The sequence below is a fragment of the Bombus pyrosoma genome, linkage group LG8 (genome assembly GCF_014825855.1).
Source record: "Bombus pyrosoma isolate SC7728 linkage group LG8, ASM1482585v1, whole genome shotgun sequence".
In the NCBI taxonomy this organism is placed as follows: Eukaryota; Metazoa; Arthropoda; class Insecta; order Hymenoptera; family Apidae; genus Bombus; species Bombus pyrosoma.
The window spans coordinates 6,264,550-6,282,238 of NC_057777.1; the positions used below are offsets into that span (position 1 = coordinate 6,264,550).

Genomic DNA, 17,689 nt, shown 5'->3' on the forward strand with positions numbered 1-17,689 from the left:
CCAAGTTTTTACCAAGTCCTGGATCGCGTTAAAGACGCAGATCGCACTGACGAGATATCCAGACCTTGTCGTAAAAATTACTCCGCTCCTATTAGTTATCTAAATGCGATCTTTACGAACGGTAAACGCTTTTTAAGGATCACGGCAGAAATAAGCCGTGGAAAAATCTCGGGATGCAGAACGTTTTAGAGTCGATTGAAATGGCAGTAGGATTTAATTTACCGTGGGAATTGAATTCCGAGAGAGGGAGGGAGAGAGAGAGAGAGAGAGAGAGAGATGTTCCGATGTTAACGGCGATTACTTTGTTTTTATGGCGAGGGATACAGCCTGAAAGTTTGCTCGTTACGTTAATTATAAGCAAAAGCTCGGCGGACAGAGAGCTGGATTAAGGCCTGCAGTGGAAAAATATGGTGAAACGGAAGAGGAGACGACGCGATGACGCGTGTAAGTAGCTACTTTTAACGAACACTGCGCCCCGAGATAATATTGAAACAAAACTAGAAAAATTGCTTTGTGTCGACGATCGAAGTAGAATGCAAATTAGAAGTAATTGTCGAGTAGTTCCATATATACTGGTGGCCAAGGGTTTATGATATGTGCTCCGTAGAAATACAAAATTAAATCCTTCTACAATTTTCTTTCATCGACACAGTAGAAACGCAAGAAACTTGGGCGACGATAAAACAGTTATTTCTCAGATTGTTCATTACAATGTTAAAGGGTTGAGAAATGTGACTTTCGAATTCTGTTACCTTAAAAAATCATTTCATAAAAAATCTATCGAATTACTATCGATAACTATAACATTAATTCTGAGTCATCAACAGCATTGATGGATAATTCGATATAGGTATAGAGATGATTAGAAATTTATTAGAAAGCGAAACATTCTTTGTTAGGTTTACGAATGCTTAAATGGCTAAAGACCACAACCATTCTTCACGTATGAGCGAATCGTCGTTATCTACGACCGGAAAGAACATGTAGTCATAATTGCTTCCTGTAATGCACCGAAAGCGCCGAGGGAGACGTCGAGTTTCCCCGGTCTCCGCGCAAAAGCAATCGTAGATTCTCCTACATCACGCACCCAGTGTTCGGAATGCAATCTTACCTAGGTACACGCTTGAGAAGATCGTATCAAGTTTTCTGAATAATTTCGCACTTAACGCGGGGGCCGCGAAATTTCGAGCTTTCCATAGAGGTGAGTAACGTTAGGGTAGTTTGCGGTATGGAAAAATAGTATCACGAGAATACTCGATGCGGTGAAACAACGTTGGAATAGTTTCCTGTTATTCGAAGCATCGTTTCGGAACAGGTTCTTCGCGGAAACGTAGAGTCTGATGAGTTTGAAAAAGAAATGGAGTCGAGGAAACTTAAAGAAAAATTATATCCTAGAAATTTATTGCAAAATGAAATTCTATCGTTGTAGGACGATGTCTTAATTTAAATTAAATGTGTTCTTTTATATGCTGACAGAATGATATATAATATTACAGAAAAAGAACACATTTCCATTCGCAGAGATATAATTGTAAGGAAGACGTAATAATCTCCGTGGTTCAGTGAATAAAGCATTTGTTCCCAGTTCGTTAAAGGAAAAGGAGAATTCCACTTTTAACTACTCACCATTAAATCGATTGAAATTATATTGTATTAGGTGGGTGTATGCACGAAATGTCGTTTATTCGAACGAAACTTTAACAGCGTATCATTTCTTTAAAAGACCGATTGAAACTACCCCTATTATTCCAGATCCGTAAGAATCCTCAATTGCTGCAATTAAAAAATTCATGGAACGAAAGTACATTTCTGCTGATTTTCTTCCTCTTTGATCTGTGAAAATTTTGAAGACTATGAAAACCTGCGTTTACCTTCTAAATTAGATAAAAAGATAATTTTGATACTGGCAAAGTACTGAATTTTAAAACTACTTGCCTGCTATAGAAATAGAGAATTTCACTTATCATGTTCTTCCCCCATTGTAGGTCGTATGGTTTGTGGTCATATGCGTTGTCCGATGTTAGAGCGATACAACAGCAGAATGGACGCAAGAATGGCCTAATCCAGTGACACGCGATCACACATATTCACGCACGCAGTGCATTGTATAACGTAAGATGTCGGTCAACCTTGCACCTAAACCTGCATCAGAATAGAGAGACACGTAGGCGCGCGGAACGCGTCTTACATCGTCACGCGTACCGAGTTCACGTACGTGTGTGCAATTTGGCGCGTGTGTGCATGGAAGGCATATATGCATATATCAAAGACCAGCGTGGAGCTCAGTCGACCAACCAACCACGTAGCAATGCATCAAGCCTGGTAATTTATAGCGGGGCGATTAACCCCTTCGCGTTTGCCGCCTCTCCCTACCCCGGAGAAGATCTGAAAGTCAGATCTGCTGGCTTACTCCCTAATATACACGCGTCAAGATATACTTGACAAGCCCCATGACGAGTCCTTCGATACATTCCACTGTTCGAGCTTATTCTTCTATACTTTCTTTGATTTTGTAAATACTTTGACACAGAGTATAGTTGCCACGCCATAGAAGGGGTTTCTTCTGTTAAAAAGACGTAGATTCTGATATCGAGGCTATCGTATTTGTCAGAACGATCAGGTTTCAGACTCTTTGCTTTTGCAATTAGCAAAAATATGCAGGTGTTTTCGGTAATGCTATTGGAACACAAAATTCCCGTGTACTCGTGATATCGAGAACTTCCAGGATCGAGTTCTCCTTAAGCTCGCGAGAGAAATTATTTTTTTATTAATTATCAAACTCCGCTAAATACAGCGTTGACTTTTATTGCGACAGAAATACAGTTATATACCTATTGTATACCAAAACACAATGCATTTGAATACATTTAAATACATTCAGAGATCGATAAAATTTCACAAGCAAATCGTGGAAATAGCTCGAGTGAAAGAGTCCGTCGGATATTTTCATTCTATGGTCAGTACGGAACGATAATGGCATATTTTTAAATAAACTGCAAACATCATGCAAATCGACCGTTTACCGACGAACAGATTAGAGAAGAAATTGCAGCTCTAAAGCGTGAAATCACGACGGTAATTATATCTTTGGTTTTACGATTTTAGCCAAGCATTTCGATCGAATGGAAAATAAGGGGCAGTAAAATCGACTTTCTACGTCGATAAAGTTCGTCGTAGCGGTAAACCGACTGTGTTATGCGTGAAATAATTCGTTGGAAGCGTTCGATCTTCAAAATTTCTTTGATAAATTTAAACACGCATACTTTTATGTTAATTTTCTCTCCGTGTCACGAGTACGCAGTCGCTTTCCATGAATATTGATTATCGTTATTGTTATATTCATGCCAGTGGAAAGCGGATGCATTACCAAAAAGAGGCTTCACGGATGACCGCATTCTTCGCTCTTCTCCTAAAGCTGTTCTTAACTTAGGTAACCGATAACGATGCGAAGCCGTGCTTTGCGAAGTCAACCTTCTTACAGCTTCGTCGAAAATCGCTTCTTAGGAAGCTAATATTCTTTTACACGTCATGGCTTCCACTACGATAATTATTCAGAATAAGGTGCGCTTCATCCATTTCGATGATCTCCAAATATGTTTTCAGTGACAAGATTTTTAGTAACATTTCGCTGTACGTTTAAATCGTATGTTCCAATAACTCACGAAAGTATTAGGTTGCCCGAAAAGTTTCTTTCGTTTCATAAGGTGATAATAGATGAACAACAATTTCTGTTTTATATTATTTTATTGAATTAAGTATGACGCATTTCGTTCTATTTCTATTATTACATTCGTGCATAATTCAATAAACTAATAAAAACAAAAAACATTGTGCGTCTATTATTTCCTTATAAAACGAAAGAACGCTAACCTAATATTCGTGAACCCTCGCCACAAACAATTCCTATGAACATATCATCCGTATCAAATAAAATATCAAATAATCAGATCGATAATTCAGACTTCATACATCGCGTGTAATCGTGATCTGAAAGGGCAAAACATCTTATAACGCGTACGCTACTGGCACCTAGATTGGCATGTTTGCTTTCCTTCGGGACTCGTGACCCTGCGTTTGCCTGGTCGCTGTCGTCTCTAGGTGAGATACGAAATTTTACGAGGGCAAGTCCGCGTCCCGGTTCTGTTGCGAAAGCCGAGGTTGCGTTACCGGATGTCGTGGCACGACTCAACCGCGATAAGGATACGCGCATGTTTGCCTTGTTACGTTGAGCGTTGGTGGCTTTACGTGAGACATCATCCCGGGCTACGTGCATCCTGAATGGAGAACGGAACGCGCGCCGGTCGGATGCGAAATTCGGAGATGAAAATTATATCCGAGTCACCGATATGTTTCCTCCGAGCGTACATTAGCCAACTCTCTTCTTTTTTTATCCCCCATTCGTCCTGACAAATCATCTCCGCTTTGTCGCGTTTTCCTTTTTTCCACTCTGGGGAATTTCATTTGCTCCGGAGGAAGGAACGGATTGGATGCTCTCTTTCACCGTAGATAAATGGTTCTTAATGCGTCACTTTCCACGTCCACGATGGGCTACCGACGAATTTAAAAAATGGATCCGTTCCCAGGGAGTCTTGATTAAAGCCTGATTAAAACATCCATTCGTCTAGTGAAGTGATCGATCGTTGGAAAGAATTGAGGGATAATTTTCGAGCCCTTTCGTAAACAGAAACGACGATAATTAGTCCAAGTAGAGGCAATTGTTCGATTTCTATGGCCTTGAAATGTGATTGTTGAGAATTTTGGATCTTTGGAGCCGAAATAATGATTATGGGAACACAAAATTTACACTTTTAATTAATGTTTAAATAATTATACATTTATTTAATGGATGATCTCTATTATATTTATCGATACATATCTGCACGCGTCTCAGCACTTTCTCCTATACCCGACTGTTAACCGACGACTCTTCCAGATGCTTCTAACGACTGGACAGTTTACATCCATCTGTTTTTGAGACGCCGCGCACACACATACTCCCACACACTGATACTCGCATACAAGTATACTTATTGCGCGTTTAACCCAGTCCAGCACAGAAAATTATACATATCTCAACAGTGATATTAAGCTCGACATTCTGAGTAATTTTCGAACTATACGTACGACTAGGCTTTAGTTCCTGACATATTCGCAAAAAGAGCTTCGCTTAGATTTGGGTTAGGATTAGGCTACATTGTGGCGTTGGCGATCTAAGTTTTACATAACGCGATCTAAATTTAACTCATTGATGATAAATCAACTATAACGTAAATGATCGATTGTGACTTGTCGTGTTTTTCACCTGCCATCTCCACATTTTGTCAAACTTGTGTGTACAATCTATAGATCCTATTACACTGATCAAAGAAAGTTCGTCACGAAGGGTTCAGAAACAGAAAAACAGATTGAATCGGGAATGACCAAACACAGCACAGATAAGTAGTTCGTATAATCTATGTTTGAAAGAAGGTTAGAGGAAGCTTTTCATTAAATATCTGAGATCGCTGAATAAACTCGCAGCATTGATAACCGGGCCAGTTGATACGTTATCAAGCCGGATGGTCCATTGCAAAGCAAGTTCTGAAAGAAGTGCCACCTCATAGAGCTAGTCGCTTCTTGCGACCGGCTCCCTTTCACCAGCTACGAACGTGCATAAAGCGAGGCTCATATATTTTCATTTGACACAGTTCTTCACGCGATATCAAGTAATGGAAGTTCTTCCGCAATGGGCTTTCTAGCACATCTGCTTAAACGATGCCGTTCGATGTCCAACAACGAGCTAGCGATCTTGGTATATTCGTTGAAAATGAGGGCCGCGTACATGCAGCCATCGGAGTTTTTCACAATGTATCGGTGAAAAACAAAGGCCTCGCTGTGTGCCAGCAACTTTTTAAATAATAAAAGTGTCAGATATTCGACGTATTCCAGACAGAAACAACGAATCCCAAAGTTAAAAACCCAAGCTTAGATATTTTCTAAATGACGAAACGGGCACTATATCGTAATTTTGAGCAAAAGCGAGGGAGACGATTCGCGTGGAAGATTCGCGTGAAGCGATAGCGAAGTGAGTAATTCGTAAGTAATAAAATAATACGTGTGGTGTTTACATTGAGCTATTGATAAAGATTGAGAATTGATTGAGAAAATACGTGAATTGATTTGGATGCAGGTTATCACGTGAAGGCTTGATGACAAAAATACAGCTCGTGTGAAGAAACTACTCACTGGTGTTATCGATTTCGACCGCCTTCCGGCTAAGAATATATTTTTACTCTCCGTAATTGAATCGAAGAACTTTGAATAATTTACGCCCCATCTCCAACTTTCGATTATCGGTGAATTTCGACAGATGCTGGACGCGAAATGAAAAATTCGAAACACGCTCTCCACTCGGAATTTTTTATTCGGAAGTCGCGTTGACATCTTTGCAGTTTCAGTCGAGAGTCATCTAATAAAGCGTCCGGGTCGTAAAAGCGGGGACAGAGCGAACGAAGTTGGACAAATATTCGTACGCGATATCGTATTCTTTTTCATCGTCGCGATTTCAAATACGCTGCTGGCCTCCCAAAACTAGAAGTTTGGTTGACTCGTTTAGCGGCAGCGAAAGTTTTCGCTCGCGTCTGCAAAAGTATTCGTCACAAAAAGAGACGAAAAGGCTCGGCTACTGTCCGTTGGGATTTGATTTCCCAGCATGGCAACGCGGTCAGGGTAAATTCGTGGCCGGCATTTTCAAGAAGTTGTCGAATCCCCTCGACGTTCGGCCGTCACTTCTCTCTTTCTTAGACGTTTCTTCTCCGAAAGGAACAATCCAGTATCTCCACTTTCTTTCGTTTTTCTAACCTAGTTGGCTTTTGAGACCTTTGATCTGTCGTTACTCGATTCGATATACATCTTTCATTTCTTCCACCTAAGAAACTTCAATTGTATAGGAAGATAGTTTTAGCGTGGCATAGTAAATAATTAACAGTTGCACAACACATAGAGACGTAAATTCATACAACGAGTGACTTACTAGTATGCCAAAACTACTAAAAGTACGATAAAAATTTAACAAGCTGTATGTATCATTATTTACGTGCTATTCTCTTTGACGTTAATACGTACACGTGGCTAAGTGAATTGGTTTCGGGAAAATTTCAACGATATTCGTTTAAAATGCGGCGATTGCTGGTCAATATAAATCAAAAATTCCTTCCTCGTTGAATCGGTTATTCGATAACAACGGCGTCCCGATTGAATTTGCAAGGCTTTCGCTCGCCTCTCAGCTATAAAACCTATACCATTACAGATCTCTTGAAGAATACTTGCAGAATACACGGTACATTTACTCGTCTCGTCGCGTCCTAGCCAAGAAACACAATGTCGACAACTATTCTCTTCCCTCTGAGCGTCTTCAGCTTCTCCGGATTCGAAGATTGCACTTTTCGGACGAGAATCGCCGCGAGCGAGCGCGGAATAAAGCGACTCACGAAATGCAGAACTTCACGGTGGATCTCGAGGAAATATCGGACGCGCGTGGTACGGCGCGATTACCATCGGCAGAGGGAAAGCTTCTCTAGCTTTCGAGTATAAGCTCGTGTAGCAGCTGGTTCATTTAATTCGCTCGATGCTTTTGTTTCCTACCGTACACGGTGTAATTCAATTATTGCCCCGGCTGGTACTTCGATTCAGCTGATGGGAGCAATAAGCCGAGCCGTTCGTTTGCTTAATTCTTCTCTTCTACCGATACTATCGGTGCAATTCAGAGATTGCTCGTGGTTGCTTCTAAGCTCACCGCTTTGTGTCATACGGTTGCTCGATCGATGATCCTTCCTTTTTTCAATTAATATCGCTATTGTTAGCCTGTATAACAATATTATTTATTATTCTTAGCGAATGAAGCTTGGAGTGACGTTTTTTTTGTAACAGCAGTTCAGTGTTGGCCTCATTCAATGGTTAATTAAGTTGAAGCCTATAAATGACAGCCATACTGATTCATATTTTTAGTTTGTAAAACAGGAAAACGACGAATATATATGCATCAGCTATACGTTTGGTATTGTGTGTTATTTATGATTGCGTTTTCGAACGACTACGAGTTTTATATTATAGAAAATGGCAGATATGTTTCGATGGATTTATCGGTAAAACGATACTACGGCTTATCGACAGAAGTTCAAAAGATTATTTTGAATAAACACGGTGCTTGGCTCTCGGTAGCAGCCGGCACGAAACACCCTAATTGCCGGCTACATGGTCATAATCGTTCCTTCGATCGTATCCTTCTAGCAATTTTTCTCGTTAGACTCACAAGATATTAAATTATTCTCCCTTCGCGTGCACCTTACCATTTACTTATTCTCAACATTTTCAAATTCGAAAGAAAAAAGGATAGATCGAAAGAAAAGCCAATGATCTGTGAATTCGCGTGTCTCGCTACGAATGTTAGTCAAATTTCCAGCTGTCCTTTACGCATACACATTCGCATTATATATTCGCGAAACTATGAACGAGCAACCGATCGAAAACGCAAACGACGAGGCCGCTTGCCATCGGATTACAGAAACAAGTTCCCAGGCGAAGTACCTTGAACGTGGAATGTTTGAGAGTCACGAACGAAGAAGTCAGCTTTCTGTGCTTTTTCCGCGCGGTGTTCCACGATTCTGTAAATATAATAGGAATAAAAAGCTACAGGGTTGAGGGATCGAGCGTGGAAATAAGACAGTCGATGCAATTTCAAGGGTGGTCGTACACGTGTCCTTGACGTTGTACTCGGAATTCGCGAGCGCTTCAAGTTTAGCCAAAATTTCGCCTCGATCCTTCATGCATATCCACGAGAGAGGCCGGCTTGCGTCGGATGCCAGATGCAAATGCGTATGCAATGGCCGTGCATACGTGTGTACGTATGTTATCGGCGTCCAGATTTCGGTCGTTTACCGGCCCCGTTCTGTATATCCGCGCGGTGGAACGCATTATATATGATCCGACTACCGAGTACGCGTTAGATTGTTACGATGACGTATGCGCGAACCTAACGCGTATCCTTGACATCGATGCCGCCGAAAGCGCTAGCGGCGAACTTGCGAGAATATCGCACCTTTCGCCTTTCACCTTTCATCCTGTATCTTTAATTTTGAACTGAATGGTTTTTAAAGAGGAAAGCGTCTTCGAGGATGGTATTGAAGAGTCTCGTGTTTGCTGCGGTAAATTTAGGACTTAGGACTGTGGAACATACTTATATTTGGACGTTTCGGAATTCTGATAGCGTTAAAAGTTAAAAGCGATGGGTTCGACGTTAAGGAATTGGATTTTATAGCACGTTGATGCGATGAAGTAAAGTTTAATAATTCGCTGAGATAAAATGGATTAAAGTGTACAGTTTCTTGCGAGTTGAAATCAAATTTGGGGTTTCTTGTGTTAGGCAACTGGATCCTGCGGTTTCCTGTGTTACGGCCATTTTCAAGCGTACAGTCGATTGTTTAGCAAGGCTTAGGCGATTCATTTGAAGGCTCGTTAACACGTTTCTAGATGTTTTGCACAAACTATCGATTTATTTAATTGCGAATGAACTCAGGCATATTTCAATTCTCTATACCATTCTCTACTATATAGAACATTGAAATATTATTATCCATCCACCCCTCTTCTCTAGCTGGCCACTAAGCCTGCCAACTGGCTGGGAATTCTCAGTAGTAAGATGCGTAGCTTTCGACTAACAATATAATATATGAAAATAAGTAAATATAAATGTCTCCTTATTTTAAACTACTGACGAAATAACATAATTTCATGCGCGTTTTAAATGTTTCAGAGGCATGTAGTAAATAGTCCGTTTGATATAACGTTGAAAATTAACAAAAAAATTGTACCTGCTTGACAATTCACTAAATTAATTTGATAAATTATTGTGCAAAAGGAGTCAGATGTATAGAAAATATATCTTCGAGTTTCAAACACGAAGAAGAACATACTTGGGACGTGCAGTTCACCTGATAACGTTGTTGATAACGGCGTCGTTATAATCGAGCTTCATCAAGGTGTCTACTGACAAACTAATATCCATCATACGTTGTCAAAGTGGTGGGACGTGCTGCGTGACTTCACGGAACAGGGTTCATTTGAGATACAATTAGGAAGGATTAAATTGATCAAGCAATCTCATCTTCAAAATATTGTCACGCCTCTGAGTTTTCCCTCAAACATTGAAAATCTGGATGAAATTAAATCGATGTCATTGCCGTTATATTTGGACGCCCCAATGGAATTTAACGGTGTAATATAATCTGGAAACGATTTCAGATAGAAAACGAAAATGTATCCGATCATTTGCAACGATCGAACTAAAAAATTGTAATCTTTGAAATGTTTTCCTAAATTCGTTCATTCCGAGGTATTATGCAAATAAAATATCGAGCTTGGCCGCACACGATATATCGAACGCAATATATACGCATGGCGAAACGGGAACGCAAATAGAAAATCTACCTGGACCAAAAATATCCATCCATTGCCGAATTTGGAGTTGTAGTGAATTTAAACTGTCGCTTTTACTATTTTATATTCGCTCGTCCTGTCGTCCTCTTTTTCAAACATATTTTTTTCACGCATTTTTGTATCCTTCCAATTGCCACATCATTTTGCTAAATGCGATTTAGCGTAAAAATGTTCACCACACCTTTTATGCGAATGTGGAAATCTTCGCGTCTAACAAATAGCGACTATAAAAGATAGAGAGGAAAATATACAGGAAGCTAAATGGACCGATAAAATACAATTCTCAGTAGGTATCGAGGTTATCGTCATTCGCTGTATATTTTTTCGCCACATCGCGAATCATTCCGCGAGTTTACCTTATGTCGCGGCAATTTATCCGTAAAGTGTCGCCGTGTCTGCTGAAAGCATGCTAAATTAAACACGAATCTTCAAGCAGATCGAGTCGTGAAATTCACCGTTAGCTAAATTTCCCAAGTGTTTTCGACGCAGTTATTCCCCGAATCCGTTGCCGTTACGGCGAAATTTCGCGAGGGGCAATCCGTGTTTCCCGATATTTGGCGCATTAAAATTAAACTTCATCCAGGGATACAAGCCTACCGCGTTTAATGTACTTTATCGGCGCATATTCCCATGGAAAGTAAGGAAACTCGAAGAAGTTTCGTCGAGGAAGTTGTGCGCGGCGTTGGCAAACGAAATTTCATGGACGCCAAGTCGGTGAATTTATATTTATAGACGATAAAACGAAAGGAAGAATCGGAGAAAAGAGAATGAAAAAGAAAGGATCGGCCAGAAAATTAAAATCGTTTCATTGTCTGGGTGTAGAGATAATTAAGCTACGTGAAGATTTAAGTAGAAGCTTTGGGGACGCGAGAAGACGCGAACGCAAACGATTCCCCTGTTTGTTAAGGATTAAGGTGTCCCAGTCCCGTAGCATCTTACGTAATGAGGCGACGATTAAACCCTGCTGTTTGTATCCACATCGTAAGAATTCACTCGTTTACGACGTTAATTAGGCGAATGAAAATTTCAACAAAACTATTCAATTTACTTTGGTCTAACTAGGAAGTCTACGTATCGTTCGTTTTTCGAGTACGATTCACTATATCTGGCCAATCTTTTGGATCTTATCGTTAGAGAAGAACACAGCTTGGAATGTAACAGTTTACGCTTGGAAAATTGAAGGTCTAACAGTGTCGCGCAAAGGAATAACGATAAAATAACAATGCTGTAAATATTTATAGATATTCACCGAGAGTAAATAAATACACGCAACGACCATTTCATATCCACAATAATCCTCAAATATTGATTAAACTCCGAGGCGCGTCAATTTTACATGGTAATGGTGCTAAATTGATTAGCTTTAAACAACGTAGCCAGCTGCACTCAGTTAACGAAAAATTGCATGCGACGTAAACGACGAACAGCGTGACATTTTTTTCAATACAGCCATCGTGGGACGGTAATTCCAATACGGAACAAGCACAAGTTCCTGTAGTTCTCGTACAAAGAAGGAAAAGAAAACGAGAGGAGGAAAAAGAAAGAGGCAACTAGCTTGAATCAACTTTTAAACGAGTCTCGTTGCGCGATCCAGTTCCAGCGGTGGAACTAATCAAGAGAAGGCGGTCTGGAGATTGCCTTAAAACCCGTGCTCTCCAGTTACAAATCCTTCTTAGGCTGGTTGTTTCACGCCTTGAGAAACAACCGCCAGCGGAGCGGTGCTACGGTAATCGATATAAGCCATAGGATTATCGCAAAGTTCTGCAGAGCGCATTCATTGGCCGGTGAATAGCGAGATGCGAGCAGCTGTTTGATCATGATCCCGATGTGGCCGTGTATTTACCGCTTTCAGGTTGTTTTTTTTCCGTGGCTTTCAGAGATACGCTGCTTTGAACCCTAAAGCCTGGCAAAGAAACGGTACACCAGCAGTGGCTGCACCGTCAGTTCCAACACGTTGTTGCAATCGAACGCCTCCGATGAGAGCGTCGATCCTTTGCATTTTTTCCTATACTCTCTGTGTTTGTCACATCGAACGCATTCGTGCAAGGGTCACGAACTCACTCCTCCAATGTGTTCCTCGTAATTAACTCGTATATCGAACGTTTGATCTGCTCGTGAAGCGTTCGCTAATATTTCAGCTGTCTTAATATCTCTCGATGACGGAGTACTTTGTGTTAACGTTTTATAATATCGCGAATCATTCGCTAATATTTATCACCATCGACTATTAATACCACTCGTTGGTGTCGTACTGCATCGTTCGAGTATCGATAGCAGCGTTAACTTAATGATAAGGAATAGCGAATCACTTGTTAACAGATCCGGAGTATAGTTGGCAATTTTTCTTCGAATACAGATTCCAGAGTTGATGAGAACAGTTTGCAGCTCGAACAATGGAAAAAAGTGAATTTTGATTGACGTACAGGTTACATGCGCTTTTTCTCTTCCAATTTTTCCACGTGAAATGATTTCGTTTTTGCACGTCTATGCTGGCTCGTTTAACACGCAATTTGCTACTTCACTAAGTTTAGTCAAGCTTCAGCTTCTACGATTAAGCAGATCATCTTTATGTTCTTCCTCGCTCTAGAGTTTCAGTATACGCACGACGAGTAGAATATTCCCTTCGTAGTCAGACATGCCGGCGAGCCGAGCCGACTATTTATCTCGATAGAAATTTTTTTCTTCGTTACAGCGCTAATGAAATTTTGAAATGTTTCGTACAAGACACGCAATACGCGCGCAAAATATTCCTACAAGCGTTCGAACATTTTTATGAAATATTGTAAATCAAGGCATTAGTCGGTCGTAATCCGCGGTATTTCTCGCAATGGCAGATTTGAAACAGAAGGGGCCGAGTAAACGGCAGAGAACACTAAAATTCTCCTTTCCTCGAATTCCGCGATCGTAAATCACTCGGAGGGTCGCGTCGCGCGCCGTTAACTCGCGTCGCCGATTCGTATTCCACGATATATTTTCGATCTCCGGTCGGCCACCTCTCGCGATCCCCAAGGATCGCCATTAATTGTGTCGGCGTGTGCGTGCAGCCAGGCCACGAGCTAGCTCTCGCGTCACGGCCATTTGTCACGCGGCGATCATCGAGCCGCTTGAAATCAAGGCGTCAAACCGCGCGGCTCTTCTTCTGCCCCGCGACGGAAGTCTGGCAAAACGAACGCGTCCGCTCGCAAATCGCCGCGATTTATGGCCCGTGTTACGTTTCCTGAAAAACTGCTTCACACGCGATCATTTCCTGTAACTGTTTCGCCGCGAATTTCTATCTATCTGTCATTCTATCTTGTTGCTACCAAATGATTTTACTATGCTCCAGGTCCCATGGCTGAGTTGAACAATGTTTTGTGAGAACGCAGAATGGATTACGATAATGAAACTTCTGGGAATTTTAACACGAATCGTATGCTACCATTAATCAGACGAAAATCTTTGGCATATTTTCACTATTATCTTTTCGTTATCTGAATCTTTAGTTTCGTATATTCTTTCTAAAATCCACGTTCTGCGAGTTCTGTTTGTATAAAATTTTCTTCTACAAACTTGAATCTACTTACCACGATCTTTTGAAGTCCTCTTTCTCTATATCCTCTGCATCCGGCGATGACAGTGCAGCGGCGACTCGATATTTCACTGAAAGGGAAGGAAAAACGGAATATTATAAAATAGAGGAAATGTGGAAATACAAACTATGAAATTTGTTGATTTTGAAATCGCAGCTTTATGCCTCTTATAATTGAAAGAACTTCGTATAATAATTATTCTAATCGAATCAACAATACAACGTAATAAACAGGCAAATATTGCGAAACGTGTACACGATAACAAACATCCAGTTCTACAAATCGCTCTTCCCATTAACTTGTCACGAGAGGCTTTCAGAAATACGAGATGCCGATCGTCGTAAAAATCACACGGGACGTTACTACGATGCAAAGAATTCTATTCCATGGAATTTCTAAATTTCCCGCGCTCGGAATATCTTCTTTGATGAACGAAAGATGACTAGACGATGCGACGGTGTAAGTCACCAAAGTATCCAAAACTGTAATCTAATCGATGCAAGGTCTAAGACCCCACCTTCTCCGTCATCGAACTTGACGTATCGTCGATACTTTATCGATTCTGCGAAACTCTCCGGTAGAAGCAGTCTCCAAGCTACCGACTTTAGTCGATGTAACGTACGTATGAACAAAAGCCGATCGTTCGAAATGCACGATATACGTACGATCGAAAAAAAAAAGCGATTTGCGAGGAACAATCGCGATTGAAACGTCAGTGTGAAGCGCGCACGGCTTCTCATCTTGACGAACGACGCTGTAATGTCGATGTTAATCGACAGACACCGCGTATTCGCATGATAAAAGTTCGTGTATACGTCGCATCGATGAATCGATGTATCATAATAATTGCGCGCTGAATATTTCACGATCTTTTCCATTGATAATAAAACAACGCGGTTTCGAGGCTGCTTGTTTTGTCGGGTCGTTCATATTGTCCTGTCGCGTCTCTCTCGACGAATGGGATTTATCCTGATTTCGATCGTGCAACGGCGAGATTCGCGCGTAAAAATGCTGTTACTCGGCCGTTTTATCGTCCTGAAATTCTGGTTTAACGCGGAAATGAGCTTGGGTCCGCGATCGTCAATAACTTGAGAGAATTTTACAGGCTCCTGTGTAACGTAGTGCTCTGTGTATCGGTTCTCGTCTGTGTTGGAAATAGCTTCTCCTATATGCGATGAATATTTTCGTTAATTTCTGATTTAATCATATCCGTTGCGGTGCGGTAAAACGAAAAGCTTCCGGATACGTTCGTAATTCTTTGAATATATTAATACTTGCGCGAGTTATTAACGTTTCTATGGATTAATTGTAAAATATTGAAGTATATTTGCACGATGTGTTTTATAAGAAGAACAGGAATATAAAATAAAGATGACTTATAATCTTGGTAACTTAAATATCTTCATTGCCACAAACCGTGTCTTTCTCTGAAGCTTCAACGGATATTGGAGTAATTGAATTCGGTGTCAAACATGGAATTTTCTAAATAGAACATCCTGAAGTTTCGAAAAGTTTCATTTTCAAGTAGGTGTTTAAGAGACGAAACGATACAAAACGTCAGATGCGCGATGAAACTCTCCAAGAGAACAAGATAGCAACTAAGACGAGAATAATTGAAACGATGAGGAAATAAAACCAGAATAGAATATATCTGGCTTGGTAGAGCTCAGGCAGGAATGTACAGACGCTATTAACTCGGGTTCGTGTCTTCTCACGGTTAACTTAAGCCTTCGTGATACGGAAGACACGCGGCGTTCTTTCGTCTCCGCGAAAACCAAAAAGGTTAGTAATTGCATAATCGTGATTCTCTATAATTTCGCGTTATCGTGTAGCTGATTGCGTCTAATAGCCGCTATTAAGGGCAGAGATTGACCGGATAACCGATCGAACAAAGTCAGAAACGTTTGGCAAAAGTTAGAAGTTAAGAATCTCTTAAATCAATAGGACTCGCCGTGCGTGAGTTAACGCGTAGCGACTCGAACGTGTTAAGCAGCTGAAAGTGGCACAGATCGGATGATAAGTTAGGTCGATCAACCAAACAGTGGAAGAAAAGCGTTGAGGAGCCGTGGAATAACAAAGGGGCTGAGTGACGCCAGACAGACAGGCAAATATTCTTCCGTGAGAGACTTCAAAGTAATGGGAATTGCGAGTTGAACGGGACCGGTGCATCAGACAGGCTAGTTTCTATTCTACGACTTCCTGTTCCGCTCAACTGTTTCCTCTCTGCCTCAGCGTGGTTAATTCGATGGAGATGTAGTCGAAAGAACCTTTGCGCTGGATAGTTTTCCGGCTCGTTGTGCGGCGATCAGAAGCCAACACAGATTCCAACAGGGCGTAAACTTTTTGCTCGGTGGATAAATTATCAGGATCCGGATTTCAATGTGCCGCAGTGTCGATCGTGTGACTTTAATTAAACTCCGCTTGCAATAATTTGCATGCTACTTAATGTTGGGGTGTGAATTCAATGCAATCTGCCGCGTTCGCTTGTCATAGGGCAAGTTTCAACGGCGTGTCTATAGCCCACACTTACGGTAATAGAAGCTGCACTCAGCATCGCCGCAGCATCGTTGGAATTTCGCGAAACTAGATTTCAAGCAGCCGCGAGATCAAAGTGTCATTAAGTCAATTCGATCGCGAGGAGGAAACACGCACGAGGAGTCTCGACAAATCCCACGACGGTACGGGATAATGATCTGAATGATAATGCACACTGCCAAAGCTTCTCAGAGAAATTTAAATCCAACGGCGTATCTAACTCGAATTCTACCTCCTTCTCCCCAATTTACGAACTGCTCCGAGCACCTTTCAGATTCCCGATGAAAAAATCACGAGAACGCAGCGAAAGATATCCTTAGGACGTCGAAATTGAAAGAAAGGAAGTACGTGACTCGACTGTCTTCCTTCCTCGTGTGCACGGTTCGGTTCGAAGGTACTCAGCGTCCTACAAAATGGTCGATAAAAAACGAGCGACGTTGGAAAATTTACATTGAATGCTCTCTCTCTCTTTTCCTTTCCGCAGGAAAAGTCCAGTTAGCGAAGTTTAGTCCTCGACGGCGGATCGAATCGAAAAATTTTTCCAGCAGACTCAAAACACGAGTGTGACTCTAACATTCAGCAGCGCTGGCCTCGGAGAAAACAGAGGGCCAACGCGAAGAGTGGCGAGCAACAAGGGAAAGGGTTGTTCCGGCTAGCGATTCTACCATGCAGTCAGGGAACCACCCCGCCATCCAGCCGGTCGGCCAACCACGCAGTAGGGAGAGTCAGCGACGAGTCAGGCGGCCAACCGAGCGACCGACCGTGCGCCAGTCTAGCGTGGGCGCACGTCGCGGCAACACGTGCACCTTCGCATCGTCGATTTCTCCGTCGTCGATCGACACTGTTCCGTTCTCCGTCTGTCGGTTCGTTACGTCGAGATCGAGATTTAGCCGCGAGGAATATCAATTTTCTATCGTTTGCGATCTCTTCTTTGGTCCCTTTTTTCTTTTTCTTTTTTTTTTTTCTTAAACGATCATGAATCGATCGTCCGAGTGGATGGTGTTGTGATTAATCTACGTGTGTACGCGAGTTTACTCCGACCAACCGAGGATCGCTCAGGAGGTAATGGTTCCATTCGATGAGGTATCGATACTATTCGTGTTTTGCGGATT

The 17,689-nt window shown here is 41.5% G+C and overlaps 1 protein-coding gene across 7 annotated transcripts in view; it reads left to right on the plus strand.

Annotated features, from left to right (window-relative positions):
- LOC122570015 (protein artichoke-like) overlaps positions 1 to 17,689 on the plus strand; it is a 176,645-nt gene that overhangs the window by 74,660 nt on the left and 84,296 nt on the right. For 3 of the 7 annotated variants that reach the window (XM_043731805.1, XM_043731803.1, XM_043731806.1), the window contains exon 1: positions 17,365 to 17,639. The exons of 2 other annotated variants lie outside the window; for them this stretch is intronic. The gene's annotated coding sequence lies outside the window, so the exon portion shown is untranslated. Of the gene's footprint in view, positions 1 to 17,364; positions 17,661 to 17,689 lie in introns of those variants that run through there. 2 more of the 7 variants (XM_043731802.1, XM_043731807.1) reach the window with 1 other exon arrangement.